The sequence below is a fragment of the Eptatretus burgeri genome, chromosome 6 (genome assembly GCF_056783735.1).
Source record: "Eptatretus burgeri isolate ZD-2024b chromosome 6, Ebu_testis_v1, whole genome shotgun sequence".
Taxonomy (NCBI): domain Eukaryota; kingdom Metazoa; phylum Chordata; class Myxini; order Myxiniformes; family Myxinidae; genus Eptatretus; species Eptatretus burgeri.
Window position 1 is genome coordinate 65,877,399 of NC_140966.1, and position 15,632 is coordinate 65,893,030.

The window sequence follows — 15,632 nt, forward strand, 5'->3', positions numbered from 1 at the left end:
CCCCCAAGCTCTCCGTGCACCTGTCCACAGCACCCGTCCCCTCAACCTCGCAAAGCACGACCGAACTCACCTGGTCGTGACTCGCCTCAAGGGGGAATACTCCCTCCCCTCGTTCCTGGAGGAGGCTATCCCGCTGCTCGCACCGGGCCTCCACCCAGTCCACCAGCTCACCCCATTGTCCTCCACTACCTCCGTGTGTGTGTGTGCGTCACTTACCTTGTCATTATCATGCAGTCTCTCCTCTATTTTTTTTGTCTCCCGTGTCTCTATACATTTATAAGTTTCTGTTGTCCCCTCCTGTCTATTCGTCTCCGCTTCTTTGTGGCGTCTTTCCCTTATCTTTATGTAGGTCAACCTTGCTTTCTCTTTAAGTCGCTCCCGTCCTTCCCTGTTTTTCACTCCTTGCTCTTTCACAATCTCCGCGTACCTCATCCTTGCTTTCCGTATTAATTGTTCTTTTCTCTCCCTCCCAATTACTTTCACCTCGTCTCTTGTCTCCCGAATTACTTTTTCCTTACCCGCCTCCACCGCGGGCCCGACAGCCGTTGCACCCCCTTCCAGCTCGTTCGTTCCTACACGTGGAGTCGCCATTTTAAGCTCCCTGCTAACGGCCTTCATGCCCGCCTGCAGGCATCGGCCCATGTACTGCGTCTCACCCCGCAGCTTTTTCGTTTCGTTTATAAATTCATTTGCGTATGCATCCATCTTTTCATTCATTCCTTTCATAATTTCATGCGCATTCGTTTCCATTTGCTTGTTCATTGCCGCCAGCATGGCGTATAGCTGGGCCATGTCGGGTGCGCTTGGGTGAGCCGATTCGGCAAGAATCGGGAGGTTTTGGTGGAGAGGGGGAGGGGAGGTGTCATACACCGCGGCCGCTGCCGCACCCATTTCGGGCTCTGGGTTCAGTTGGGCGAGTTCGTTTTCCTGTACAACCAACATTTCCTGCACGGGGATTTCATCCTGAGCCATGGATTCTACACATTACTACACATATACATTTCTAATACCCCCGGCTCCCGCTCACCTTGAGACGCCATCTTGCTTCTCTTAAAGGGTTAATTTAGCTCGCTCGTAATTTGGAGGGAATCGGGGGTCGCTCCTCTCACCCCTGGACCGATTCCCGTGAATTTAGCCGGAGACAGGAGAGCCCGTTTTCCCGTTCTCCGATACCAGTGCTGCAAGGAGGGCGATGAGTTTGTATCCCACTCCTGACACCAGTGTTGCGGATTCGCGCCCGCCGGCGTGCGGACGGCCACGTAACTCGAATCGCGGCACGTCGCCCACCGGACGGACAATCCAGTCGTGACCCTCTCGGACTAACGCCGGGAACCAGTCACGGGTGGACCTTTCGGTCTCACCGCGATCGTGCCAATCGGCCCCCGCGTGGGATAGGGTTGCTCGCCAAATTCGACCTGCCTAAGTACCCACACGGAGGGTAGACCGGGCGATCGCACCTCGCCGCAGGTCGACTTCGGACACGGGCCACTTAAGCGACCCGTTCCGTACTATCGGGATAACCGAGCGGTGTTATTCGTCGGCCTCGACGGTTCGATTAATTATCGGGCGTCTTAGCCCACGACCAACCCTTTACGTGAAGCAAGATGGGGATTCAATGAAAGAAATGACGAAGCGAAGCGGGAAAACAGTTCAACAATAAGCACATTTATTTCGCGATGAACGGAAAGCACACATATACAATTCCACCAAAAGCACATGTAAAAGAAGAAGACAAAAAGCAAATGCAACAATGCAGATCTATCCGACTACCGGGCACTCGGCAACACTTATACAATTTTACTTCACAGACGGCGCCGACAACACATATTCCCAAAGAAAAAGAAAAGAGAACCACCCTCCAGGATGAGGGGGTAGGCGGGCCTGGGGCCGAGACCGTGTCGGGCCTACCCGTCTGATGATGAGACGCGAAGTGGCGGTGGTGCCTCAACTCCGCGGGCCTCGCGGACAGTGTCTGGTAGGGGGTGGGAAGGGGGCCCCCTTTTGTCGCACTATCTCAGCGCGGGGGGAAACAGGAGGGGGTTGCTGATGCTCGGGGAAAGGAGGATTTCACAAAATCTCGGGTCCCGCGACGAGCGTCTCCACCACGACCTCGGTCGCGCCGCCGGCCTCTCCCTCCGCAATTCCCCGAATCCGACGCGAGCACCCCCTCAACCGCCTTCGCCGCTGCCGCCTCTCCACAGCTTCGTCCGATCGCCCTCTCCGTCTCCTCTCTTGACTCGTCCCAACTCTTCACTGGCTCCGCGAACTCCCAACTGCGAACTGCCCACTGCGAACTGCCAACTGCGAACTGCCCACTGCGAACTGCCAACTGCGAACTGCCCTCGACTGACGAACGCAGTCGTTTTTATAAGCCACATGGCTTCGCTCTTTTACCCTTGACCCTCTGCCTCTGACCCTTCACCTGGCTCCCCATTGGCCCGAGGAAAAGTGGGCGTGAATGCTTTTTGATCCATGAATTTGCATATAGCGACCGCCCTCCAACGCCCTGGAGGCGGGGCCAAATCGCCCCTCGCTCACCGATTGGACGGAACAAAAGTGGGCGTGAGTCGTTTTTGATCCGTTTTTCTGCGGAAAGTCCGTGATGTTTTTGAACACGCTGCTCGGTGCGCGCCCCACACGAGTCCAGCATCGGTGCCCACGAGTGGCGCGAGATGACGGTGATGCGACCGTGGCGAGTTGTGACGGTAAAGGTCGTGGCGGTTGTGGTGAAGCGGCGTTGTGGTTGGTGGTTGTTGTTGTGAAGTGGCGTTGTGGTTGGTGGTTGTTGTTGTGATGGCTGTTGAGACGTGGTAGCTGGTGGTAATAATGGCGGCTGGTCCAAAATAAAGATAGTAAAAGAAAAACGGCTATCCTGAAGAGTCGTAGCCCGCATGAATGACATTTATTCCCTCTAGACAACGGGTTTGGGCCGAACTACACATGTACTTACCGAGATATCTCACCTTAGGGACCTGAATGGTGGTTTGTGAATTTGGTCAACCACAACAATATGTATATATATATATATATATATATTTATATAACAGAGAGAATATAATATGTTATACTTTATGAAGAAAAAGACACACACACACACACACACACACACACACACACACACACACACACACACACACACACACACACACACACACACACTTGGCCAATATTAGCAATTTTTTTGGTAATTGGCTGATTGGAATTGGTGTGATTATCGACAATTTATCGAAAATATGTACAATTCCCAGAACTCTGTATACCCCCCAAAATCACGAGTTGCTTTCACCTCACCCTTGTTTTGGGGGAATTTCAATGAACAAATAAAAGAAATCGTTACATTACAAAAGCTTCAAAGAGATGCGTTGCCAATTGTCATGTGATGGAGGGGTGGGAGTGGGGGCGGGGAGGGGGAGGGATGGTTGTGCCCATTCCCTGACTTTGGGTGCTTTGGCATGTACGTATGCAAAATCTGGTGGAGATTGGCCCTGCAGGTTTTTTTAATATGGTTTTTGGATGTCCACACATATGGAGAAGCAAATATTGGTGAGTGTGTGCCTCAGCCATACAGATAGAAAGTCTCAGAAGTCTGCTGCCCTTATGGGGGGTGAGGGGGAAGTGAGATGGCAGGGGAAGGGATATTTTTTTGTGCTCATGACCTGACACTGGGTACCCCCGTCACATTTGCAAAATTTGGTGGAGATTGGCCCAGCCCTGATTTTCAGACCTACACACATATACATGCAGAGAATTTCCTCATGGGGGTGGGGGTTGTGCCCCTGACCTGCATGTATGCAGAATTTGATAGAGATTGGCCCAGCTGTTGTTAACCTCTGCCATCTTCGAAGATGGATGGAGGTTACTGTTTTCACCCCTTTCTGTTTGTTTGTTTGTTTGTGAACAGTATTACGGAAAAACTCCTCGACGGATTTCGACGAAACTTGGTGGGGGGGTTAGGTATGGTCCAAGGATCATGCCATTAAATTTTGGACTTGGTCCCCCCCCCCCAAAAAAAAATTGTTAGAGAAAAAAGATTTTTTTTTTGCATTTCTACATGTTTTAAGTTATTTCCAACCCCCCAAAAAATTGTTAGAGAAAATTTTCTTTTTTGCATTTCTACATCTTTTAAGTGATTTCCAACCCACCCCCAAAAAAAATTTGTTAGAGGAAAAAATATTTTTTGCAACTTTTTTTTCAACAAATTTCGATTTCTTTTTTTTTTGCATTTATACATGTGTTAAGTGATTTCCAACCCCCCCCCCCCCAAAAAAAAATGGAGAAAAGAACTATAACTCTGTCAGCACTGTTGACATCATATTTAATGAATAAGATATAAGGTTCACCTGAGTGACCCAGCAGTATTGGCAGCGGAGGTTTTGCACTCTCCCGAGTGCTCCCCCTCTAGTTTTCTATGATTTTCATACCTTCACACGCATACATACAGATAATATCCTTGTTGTGGGAAGGGTATGGGGGTTAGGGCAGATGGGGAGATTGGTCAAGGGATGTGGAATTATGTAGAAATCAAAGAAAAGTCTTTACACACTGTAACACATGCACATATACACACACAGACACCTCGCAATGATATAATTATAAAGATAGATGACCAGAAACAGCCCTTTCAACCTAATAATGGTGACATGATGTAGCATCATGGACATGCACACCACAACACCTCCATTACCATGTGGCTTCCCTGGGCGCACTCAGGTCGGTTTTAAGGACCGAGATATTAAAGGTCACAAATAGAGGATGGTGGAGCCGTCGACCATAGTTTCGCCATTTTTGTGGCTCATCAAGAATAAAAAACAAATCAGACGTACGTACTTTAAAAATGATCAAGATGTCCTTCACGTCAAAGGATTTAGACATTTCTGAAAGGAGTCACAATCGCTGAGGTATGGAAAGTGCATGATTATTTACTTTCAATGGTAGCGATGCACTGGATAAGAAAACATTTCACTCTAAATTGTTTTCTATTGAGGCAATCGTTGGGTTTTACATACGTATGAGTGTTCACCGAGCTTCTTATTGCATCCGACAACTCAAATTCCAGGCTGTCAGAAGTGACATCGAGTTCAGGATTGATTACATAGACAATGTTCCGCTCTTCGAGGTCCTTTTGGGTAAAACGTGTCTGAACAATCTCTCCTGTTGAAGTAAATTGCCCTTATGTCAGAACAATATGAAAAAGGAAACACGATTCACATCCTTGGTCATAGATCAAAACTTAGCAAATCCCATTCATGTCTGTGAACCGTCTTATCAATCACATCCTCCAACATTGAGATTGTAGTTACATTACACAAATCTGCTCGAGGTGAACACCAGTATCAGGCTAATCCATATATCATGCATTTCCCAGAACTCCATCTGGATTACAGCGTAACTCACAAAATGGCAACAAGTAGTTGGAGCCGTAATGTGATGTGGTAAGACCTGTGTCGATGTGCTCCAGGTAGCCAAAGGTAGGAGGTCGTACAATTGAGAAGGTGATCTCGTGGTCAGCATTTGGTGAATCAGTCACCATCAGATGGCGTGTCGACAACACAATGCCAAACCGTCCATCTCGTAAAGACCTTACAGAATTAGCAGTCTTGATCCTGAGCAAATGTGGTCGTGAGTTGTCCACTCCCTCTACCTGGCAAGACCACAAAAGAAATCAGCATTAAGTAAAGACTACAATATATCTGCATAAGCACTTTGACATGAGTACATGGTCCAAAGTACAGGTAAAAGACCCCAATGCATCAGTCCATACTGCTTAACACTAACCTGAATTTTGAACATCACAGGTGTGGCCTTTATGCGACTCCGCTGAACTGGACCACATTTGACTGAATCGGTTGCGACAAATGAAAATCGATCGAGCGAACTTGCACTTCCATCATGCTGGTACACAACACGTTGCTGGTTTAGATCCTCCTGAGAAAACGTTGAACATTGAGCATCGGTCTGTGGGAAGTAGCGGATGAAGAGTGTGACGTGGAGCAATGCCAATCAACATCGTTTGTAATAAGGGAGAATTTATTCATTTTGGAAGATGATCTTTCACTTGCCACAACTGATCGATTCATTCTATCCATCTGATGTTATCTGCTAATGATCAGTTTTTCAACCTCTTCCATTGTCTTTTACACATTTATCTAAGTGTAACAACGCTTCCACTATTTTTGCTAAAGACAATGCTTCATTACCAACTACAAACTCTTCTTCTATGGCATATGAAACATTAATTTAATTAAAAATAAATTGGTTTCTTCATTTCTCACCCCAATAGTCACCTCTTTGGGTCAGGCTTCAGTCCATTGAATAAATAAACTCTACTCGTTTTATGCTTCGAAAATCTTTTGGGTTTGTAATAACCAGGGGTTAACTGATTACATCGATATACACTGATCAAATGATCTTCGGACACTAGTGTTCTGGGATCCTTGACCTGTGATGCTTGATCTCAAAAGAAGAGCGTGCAACTGCGAGCTCGGATTGCTGTAGTTGACTGTTCATACTGCCATTGGGTAAGCAGGATTTTATTCTTTAACAGCCACAATTATTCACACGTTAATGTGGGGTTGGCCCAGGGAAGATTTTGCCCACGTCTTTCACGTACCGGCTGGCCAGGCCTGACACTCCACTAAATAGTTGGGGCAGGAATTTGGAATTTGGTTATGATGCCTGCAACATCTCACCAACTTCGCGAAGAACACTGTGGGATCTTTAATGTCCACGAGCTAATTCCAGGAGACGGGACACCTGTTTAACATCCATCCGAGGGACAACACATACATTCATGACTCACCCTGCCTGTGAAACACCTGAATGAGAGTTTATAGCTGGGTCAGGATTCAAATTCTGGATAGACAGCTGAGAAATGAGTGTGCATACTACGAGGAGTCTAGGCCAACCTGCCAATTGGCTTTGCAGGATGATTTAAATCAAGACCAGATACAACATAGCGAAACAAAATAACAAAATATTTAATAATGACAAAGTACTGCTGGATATGGATAAGAACCCACCAGTGGGTCACCCGTGAAGGTAAAGGGTACCATGCACATGGCAATTCCAGTCACAAGATAATTCAGGTCACCAGATGATTTGCCAGGGTCACCCAAGACGGAGGGACTTGCTGAAATTGCTGCATTGGAACCCTTGGAGACATGTAAGCCTTCATTCCGTTCCACCACTGGGGATGCATTATCTTGGGTCTCCACAATGATAGACATCGAACCATTTTGTGAGCTATGACCATTACTGACGAAGAAGCTAAGTTACAAAACAAGGCAAGGGTGGAGATCAAACAGAGACACACATCAAACAAAAAGTCAAGTAGCAGTGAAATGTATAGGTCATACATGATATATCAGAAGCAATAAATAAATTTCACTTCTACAGCATACAAGGGGGTGATTTAACAGGACTAGCACATTATCTGCAGAGGTGATTGCATCACCTCCTACATTGACACACACAGACACAGAGACATGGACACACACACACACAGACACAGAGACATGGACACACACACACACACACACACACACACACACACACACACACACACACACACACACACACACACACACACACACACACACACACACATGAAGGTGGGTACTTTGAGACCACAAACACAGACATACCCAGTTACATTTTGGCTGTGAGTAAACTTACACATGGAATTCTGACTTACGTGAACAATATCACCACCACTCATTCCTTTCCCCTTGATATCCATCAAAGAATGAAGGCACACATCTTGGATAACATTAATTACATATTGAAGTCAGAGCAACCCCCCACTTCCCAACTCTTCCTCCCTCTTTCCTCTCTCTCCCTTTCCCACCCCCTTCTATTACCTCTCCCCACTCCTCTCCCCTCCCTTCTTTCCTCCCCCCTTTCCACTCTTTCCTCCACTCCCCTCCCCGCTTCCCTCCTTCATCTCTCGCCTTCCTTACTCTGCCTACCCTCCCTCTGTCCCCCCTCTCCTCACTTTCCCCCCTCCCCCCTCACTCCTCTCTACCCTTCCCTCCCCTCACTCTCTCTCCCCATCCCTCTCTCCCCTCACTCTTTCTCCCCCTTCCCCCTCTCTCACCCTGCCCCCTCTCTCTCTTGCCCCTGTCCCCTCTTCCCACCTCTCTCCCCCACATCACCACCCAACCAGAAACGCTTATTAAAATGCATTTTGCCTTTTAAAAACATGAATATTCATCTGATTTTTTTTTCTCGTTTTTAGAAACCAGAGTCTTAAACCATCTTAGCGACGATGAGAAATAGAAATCAGATATTGGATTGGAGTTAAGATAAAGATGTGAAAGAGTCAGAAAGCGTGATCCTCACTGAAGAGGCCTATGAGAACCTCACACCTCCACACTGAGAACCACAGAAACCAGGCGAACTGTCTAACCAATGGGTGGAACTCGCAGACACACTGCACGAGCCACGGACACACGCACGGCTCGTTTTAAGAGTATAGACATCAATATACCTGATGACAAAATCTCATGGAAATTTCAGTTTATTCTTCAATTTAAGGCATCTGTAAATTAATCTATGTGTCATTTGCCTTTCAATAGGATTGCCCAAAGTCCTGTAAACGTGTCTCGAACTGCTCCAATCGTCCATTCAACGCGCACCTGTACCTCCAGGTTTGAGAAGAGAAATATGAAGTCATGCAAATGCCTGCTCTGGAGTGTCAGGGAGCAGCTCAATTCAAACTCATTTTTGATTGGTAAATAGCACACAGAATAGAGGTGGGACATGATCACTCATCTTTCTGTGTGGTTTGTTTTTAATGGTTTTCACACAGTTTGACCATCAAGTTACATGACTGCTGCATAGAGAGTGCAGCGTAAAGAGAAGCAACTACAATGATTCCTGGAGTTAGCGAGACTGAAGTTATGATGAACGTTTGATGGAGACAGGACTTTATGCATTGGAAAGAGAGGTGATTACGGAAGAGGATCTGATGACGATGTTTAAGATATTAAAGAGGTGTGGACAAGATAGGTGGAGTGGAGTTTTTCAGTTAGTGGACATTGTTAGGACCAGGGGAGAGACCGTTGCTTGAGTGTCGAGAGGAAGAGTTAGAACAGTTTTAAGGCAGGGGTCTTTTAGTGGGAGAGTGGTTAATGTATGGAGTGGTCTCTCCAGAAAAGGTAGTAGCAGTGTCGGGGGTGGATAAGGTTAAATGGGAATTAGATAGGTTCCTGGATTACATTGGAATGATAGACAGGTATGGGGATATAAGCAAGACTTGTTGGTAGCTTGTGTGTGGATAAGAGTGATAGATACTGGGGTTGGTGCAGTGCCCCCTTCTGCACCTGAAGTTCCTTGTGTATCCTTGTGTAAGCTAGAGCATAATAGAGGGGTTACTACCTGTGACTGCTTCCTTTTTAGGGATACAGTGAATTACAATAATTACTTGCTGGCTGATGGCATCTAGCAGTGGAGTGCACTGCGCAAGGGGCCCCTGGATGTAGGTGAGACACTTGCTTGAAGGTGCCCCCCCCCCCCAACCACACGCGGCAGTACAGTAAACAAGCAAATGACGGGACCATTCCGTGCTTGAGGACAGTCCTTAGGGAGTAAGAGCCACGTTCACATGTGTGCACAGATCAGAGATCATCTCTCTCTCGTTTATGGCAGTTTGGCCTGCACAGCTCTTGAGCTGAGACTCTGCTCCTTGGTGAGAGGGTCACTAGCTGACTTACCATTCGAGTGACGGATCAAGCTGAACCATCCCTGCAGTGTTGGAGTGGTGTGGGAGACACCAATTCATTGCCCATTCATACTTATCCCCTTTGTTGTGTAAGTGTCAGTGTGAATTTTGCCATTGGGGTTATAGCTTCATTTGTATCATAAGTACGTGTGTTCCATTATTCGTTTACCTTTTGAGCACCATATCTGTCCATTCATTTATCTGTGCCTCATCTTCCCTCCACATTATTACTTTAAAATAAAGCCAGATTAATTATAAAGGAACGTATTCCCACTTTCTTGCCTTCCACGCGCACTTGGACCAACCGCCATTTTAGGAACGCCTTTAAACGGCCTTTGGGGAATAACCAAATTGTAATCAGTATTGGAGCGTGGAAAGATAAGCAAGTGCTGTCCATTCCACAGCAGCTTGCAGGATCGTTTGGCCATTCATTGGAGGTCTTGGATCTCTGTAGCTCAGCAGGTATGTGCGTCCAGCGTGACTTATGACGTGACAATATCTTTTTTTTTTCCCTTGTCAACACTGGGCAATCATAGTCACATTTTAAGTTTTCTTTGAAAATTAGAAGTTTACCAAGAGATCTTCACTACATTCAAAAACTCAATCCACAAATGTTTCATGAAGGACCCAATGAGGAAGAAACATTTGACAGCAGAAGAATATTCGTGGATGATCTCATTGAGCACATCCACAATGGTCTCCAGAATATATGTTGTCATCTTTTGGAAACTTTTACCAGTTGGTTTCTCAATCCTGTTTTTCCTCGAAGGTGACGATGTTCCTTGGCAGGATGATCTCAACAAACCAGGCCAACACGGCGTGATCTTCAATGGTGCTCCAATCATATTTTAAACCCACCACTGACTTTTGCCATTATACTATGAAGCAGGTGTACTGTCTCCATATAAGATGACCTTGTGTTTATGGGATTACACGCTCTTTTTGTTCCACATTCAATGGCCTCCTGCAATAAATTATTTACATTTTGGTGCATATTGCACTCGGCCTGCAGATTATAAATTAAACAATGCAAGGACAAAGAATGAGAATTTGTGCTTATGGTTATTTGAAGTACCCATAAATGAGTGTCTTGCCTCACATGAACTATTTCCGTGCTCTCCGACTGCTGTTCTTCAACGTTATGAACCATTTTAAAATGTAATCATCCAACTTTGAGTTTAAAAAAAGTAATAATTGAAATTGAAATTGAATCGTCCAACTTTGGACATCTCTAATGAGTAAGCGTAATTGAGCAATGGCATGCTTCGGAATGAAAATTAAAAAGTCCAGAGTCCAAGTGTACAAGTCATCAAGTCGAGTGATTGTATCGTGTATCTGAGTCCAAGTTGAAAAGCAAGTCCAGACAAAATGACTCAGAGTTGAAATTTATTTTGAAATCTTAGACTCGAGTCTTGTTTACTGGCCTCGACTATGAAACAGGGGTAGGTTCATAAAGCAGGAGTGGATGCCACCTGCAGGTCAAACCGATTCGTATTTTTCAAACCAGCCATGTAAGCCAAACTAGATGTGGCACCATCTACTGGTGAAAATGTCGCTTGCGTGATTTCCAAGCGAACAACCAGTGTGAAACAGTGTTTCATTAGATCTCATGCAGACTTTGAAATATACAGTATTTCAGGGTTCCCTCACCATCACTAAAGCAATCCATCCTGATCTCAATGTTCTTATAAAATAACCATAAATAATCATAATACAATACCTGATAGTGTCATTTGTGAGGGCCCGAGAGACACCCTCAATGAGCATAACCAGACAGTAATATGGCCGATAAGATCAAGCTGTGTGAAGGTTGAGGGAAATAGGCAAGCCTCTGTGTACGGGACATGCTCCAGAGTGCCATGCACCAGGAGGCCTCCGAACCACGAATAGCAGTTTGTCAGATTAGTCCCGATCCAGTCCCATGCTGAGAGTAGGTTTGGGCTCAATGTGTGGTGCGGTCACCCAAAACCCACCATCATAGGCTTGGGAGCAGCTCAATTTCACCTGTCAGAAAGATGATCTGTCATTACTCCACACCTTTTCAAGGGGCATTAGAGGGTGGCCACAACTCAGTCACGAACATTTGGATAGCAGAGAATTTACCCTGATCCGATTTTCCGCTACATCAGGATGTTGTTGTTGAAGCGGCACTCAACAAGAGCAAGAAATAAGAATTTGGCTAGGGTACTGGCACACAATGGCCTATGTAATGTATCAGGCACGGGAAAGCAGTTTGAGTACACCATCCAATCTTTTATTGTGCTCCACACCTTACGGAAACCTCAGAAGCATTCCTGAGCTCAGCTTCAGTCATGCGCAGCTATGTTCTTGCCTCTCCCGATGACCGCGCTTCCGGTTGATCTCATACATGAATACATGCCAGCCTACTCATCTCGAAAGGTACTGCAGGATTTTAAACAAGTGCAACTAAACGAGAGCATATGGAAAAGCTAGCTTACTCTCCAAAGGAAGCAACCACAAAGCTTCCATAATGTGATAAAAGCAACATTTTTGGAGTTATTTAACTGAATGTCGTTTCTAATCTTATGGTACGCCCCACATGTATCTCTACGCTTTCCATGCACTCCTCCCCATCCCCAGTAGAAAGATCCTGCACCAAGTTCAACATACCTTTTGGTGTGCGAAGCTAAAACCAGGAGGAAAGGATAAACAGGAGACTGGTTATTCCCATCCCAAAGACGGAACCGGAACAAATCTTCAGTGTTGGCACTCGGTCTACCCGAGTGTACACCATATCGCACACGAGTTTTCATCCACGTCATCCTGGCCTGAAATTTGCCCCTAAAGCAGTGGGCCTTCCACTCCCGCCTCCGACCTGCATGACAAAATATCCAAGAAATGTCATCTTGCAGCCATGCATCTGTGGCTAAGGTTGAACAGAACAAGATCCAATTCATGCATTTGTATGGCTTGTTTGATTGGAGGGAGAAAACAGTCAGTGCACAAAACTTCAGCCTGGCCAGGCCATAAAATGCAAGTCAACAGTTTATAATGTTCTTTGCAAGATTCAACTGGCATCCGTTGAAGACAAAGTCTTCAGATATCCCCACCATAGTAAATGAGGATGAACAAACATATTCCCTAAGCGTGTGCAATATGTATGTGAACTTTCCCCTTGATCTGACCAACCGCTTCTGAAGAGATATTTGAAGGTTTTAGGGTAAATTCAATATGGCCACCAAACCATGTGACCTATCAATTAGAAATTAACAAACTTCTGGAAAGGATGTCTTGGGGAAAGTGTATGTGAAATTTTGCCTCAATCTGTCCAGCTGTTCTGGAGAAGATTTTAAAAATTTTATTAATTTTCAATCCAAGATGGCTGACTAAAACCATGTGTGACCTGTGCACATCATAAATTTACATTCTGCTTCCAATCCTCCAGAAAGTGGAAATATGTGTGAAGTTTCGTTTGCGGTTAATCGGATGAGGTGTGTTTTTCACATATCCAAGATGGCTGCCAAACCATATGACTTGTGATGTCATAATTTTTACTATGTATGCAGACATGATGGAAGATGAAAGCTGTAAAATTTTCACTTCGTTGGGTTATGTGATTCCAGAGAAAACATTATTTAATATTTTTTCTTTGAATCCAACATGGCTGCCAAACAATGTGACCTATCCAATTAGAAAATATCAAAAGGCAATCCAGTTCACCACTTGCTTGATATGTGTACCAAATTTCATAAATATATCTTGAGGGGATTTCTTGTAGTTAAGCTCCGGAAACGAAATGTGATGGACGGACGGACGGAAGGAACCCATATTTCTATATCCCCTGCCAACTTCGTTGGGTTGTGCGGGGGATAATTAATTTCTCGAAGCACATTGGTTGGTTTTTCAAACTGGAAGCTCGAATGTAAGTTATTAGGACTGCAGGAACCCTATATGAGGATAATTATTAAAAAATTTAACAATTCCACTCCTCAAACTTATCAACATGGTTATCAATACGTTCACGCAATTTTACCTTCAGCTCAAGCTGGCCCTGCATGGAAGCTCGTCAGTGAGGATGAAAAGGACATCATAACGAGCAGAGTCTTTTGTCACTGGCTCTCAACGTTGCACTCGATATCACTCGTTCATCTCCAGGTTCAATCTCCAGGCCGGTATTCCTATCAATCCATCACATATTGCAGCAAAGCACGAAGAAGGGACGAAACATTTTGGGAGTGAGTTGGATGGATAGAGCAATGTACCAAGCTCTATACAGAGGCGTCTGTTATGCCAAAAGCAGTTTCTTTGGCTAGGCTTACAATCCTAAATTGGGAACTTAGCTTGGCCTCTCCTGAAGCAGGATACTTCGACCGAGTGTGCAGGAATTTGAAATTTGGCAAGGGTGCTGGTGATAGCACTCGCCTACTCTTTGCCGAATGACACCATGAGATCTTAGAGAAACTTCCTACTAACTAATGCCAGCAGAGGGGCACCCCGTTTAATTGTCAATAAAGCTGTTCCATCTGGACATTGATGCCTCACACTCACCTGCAAAACACCAGGATGATAGTTCATAGCTTGGTCGAGATTCAAACCCAAATTAGACAGCTCATTGGTTTCTCGCAGGCATACCTCAAGGCTATCCTGCTAGCCCTGGGAGTAGTTTGGTCACTCCCAAATATCATTTCATGATTATTGTTCGTATTTCGTGAATACATAATAGCTTTTCTTTATATACACATACAAACCTTTCAATTGGAAAGATTTGTGTTAGATAGTTGTGTGATGGTGTCATGGTATATGCCTCTCCTGTAAAGAATATAAATTATGATTGAACATGACGTGCTTATATAGTGGAGAGTGAAAAAAATCTACCTGCACACCTTGTGACAAAGTAAATCGGAAGTTCATCGTTGACAGGTATGCACTGTGACATTCACCGTCCCATAAACCTCATGCTTGCCATCCTGATAGAGACACAGAGAATGCATCAGTTGTTGAGTCAGAATCATCATGTACGTAAATCACCTCCAGCCCTGTCATTTCACAAAATCCAAGTACACAACACTTAAAATCCCAGATAATTTCGTCATGGAACGTTGGATACATCGTGTAGGGAACAACTATGAAAGATCTATCAATCAGGAACTTCACCACTGCGCTGCTGCTCCACGCATTGTGAACGTGATCAGAGGCTGGTTACTCTGCCCTTGATACGACCCCATTATAAGCTCCATTGGAAGGGGTGGTTTCACAAAGGTGAATGTCAAGGGAGTCAAGGTGGCATATCTGCATCTTTCAGCATTGAGCAAAAGAAGGCCCAAGCTTCTTCATTTTCTCCTTCCACAACCTGAAACAAGATGAAGCAAAAAGGCATTGATAAAACTTACCTTTAATCACTTGCATACTTATATTCCCATTTAAAAACAGCTGCCATGATGGCGTGAGAGACATTATTCACATAGATGTATTTCAAGGTATTGTAATCTTTTCTTTAAATGCAGAATCAAGACCCATGGAAGAGAAATAGTTGGTATTTCTTTTTTAATGAAGTACAGACTTTACCTCGTTGCTTAGATGTTCTAAAAATCCAAAACGTACTGTGATGTTTTGCACCAGCAGTGTGGGGGACTTCATCATTGATGGGCTTGATGACCACGTGAAGCGACAGCTCTTTGGAACGGCGTATGCCAAATCACTTGGCGTACAACAGCATGATGTCTGCCGTAGATTCAGTGCCTTTATGCCGAGACTGCACATAGTTCACCGTTTGTGCTGCTATGCCTACCCAGAGGGAAAGATCCTGGGGTCAAAAAGAACGAAAGTGGAAATAAGAGCAATGCCAGCCAAATCGCAGCATGCCCTACAATATATTGCATGGGGCAGAGAGGAGCAGCACAAAGAACACGCATGAGAGAAACCGCATGCACATAAACTCATTTGGGAGGTA

At 45.1% G+C, this 15,632-nt stretch overlaps 1 pseudogene across 1 annotated transcript in view; it reads right to left on the reverse strand.

Moving 5' to 3' along the window:
• The window catches only part of LOC147024976 (FRAS1-related extracellular matrix protein 1-like), a 127,656-nt pseudogene that overhangs the window by 26,688 nt on the left and 85,336 nt on the right, over nt 1–15,632 (reverse strand). The window contains exons 23-33 of the transcript XR_015059657.1: nt 15,280–15,466; nt 14,837–15,032; nt 14,566–14,718; nt 13,700–13,860; nt 12,339–12,537; nt 11,442–11,714; nt 7,031–7,266; nt 6,367–6,376; nt 5,776–5,955; nt 5,440–5,641; nt 5,007–5,151 (exon numbers count right to left, since the gene is read on the reverse strand). The product of XR_015059657.1 is annotated as an FRAS1-related extracellular matrix protein 1-like (transcript). The remainder of the gene's footprint in view (nt 1–5,006; nt 5,152–5,439; nt 5,642–5,775; nt 5,956–6,366; nt 6,377–7,030; nt 7,267–11,441; nt 11,715–12,338; nt 12,538–13,699; nt 13,861–14,565; nt 14,719–14,836; nt 15,033–15,279; nt 15,467–15,632) is intronic.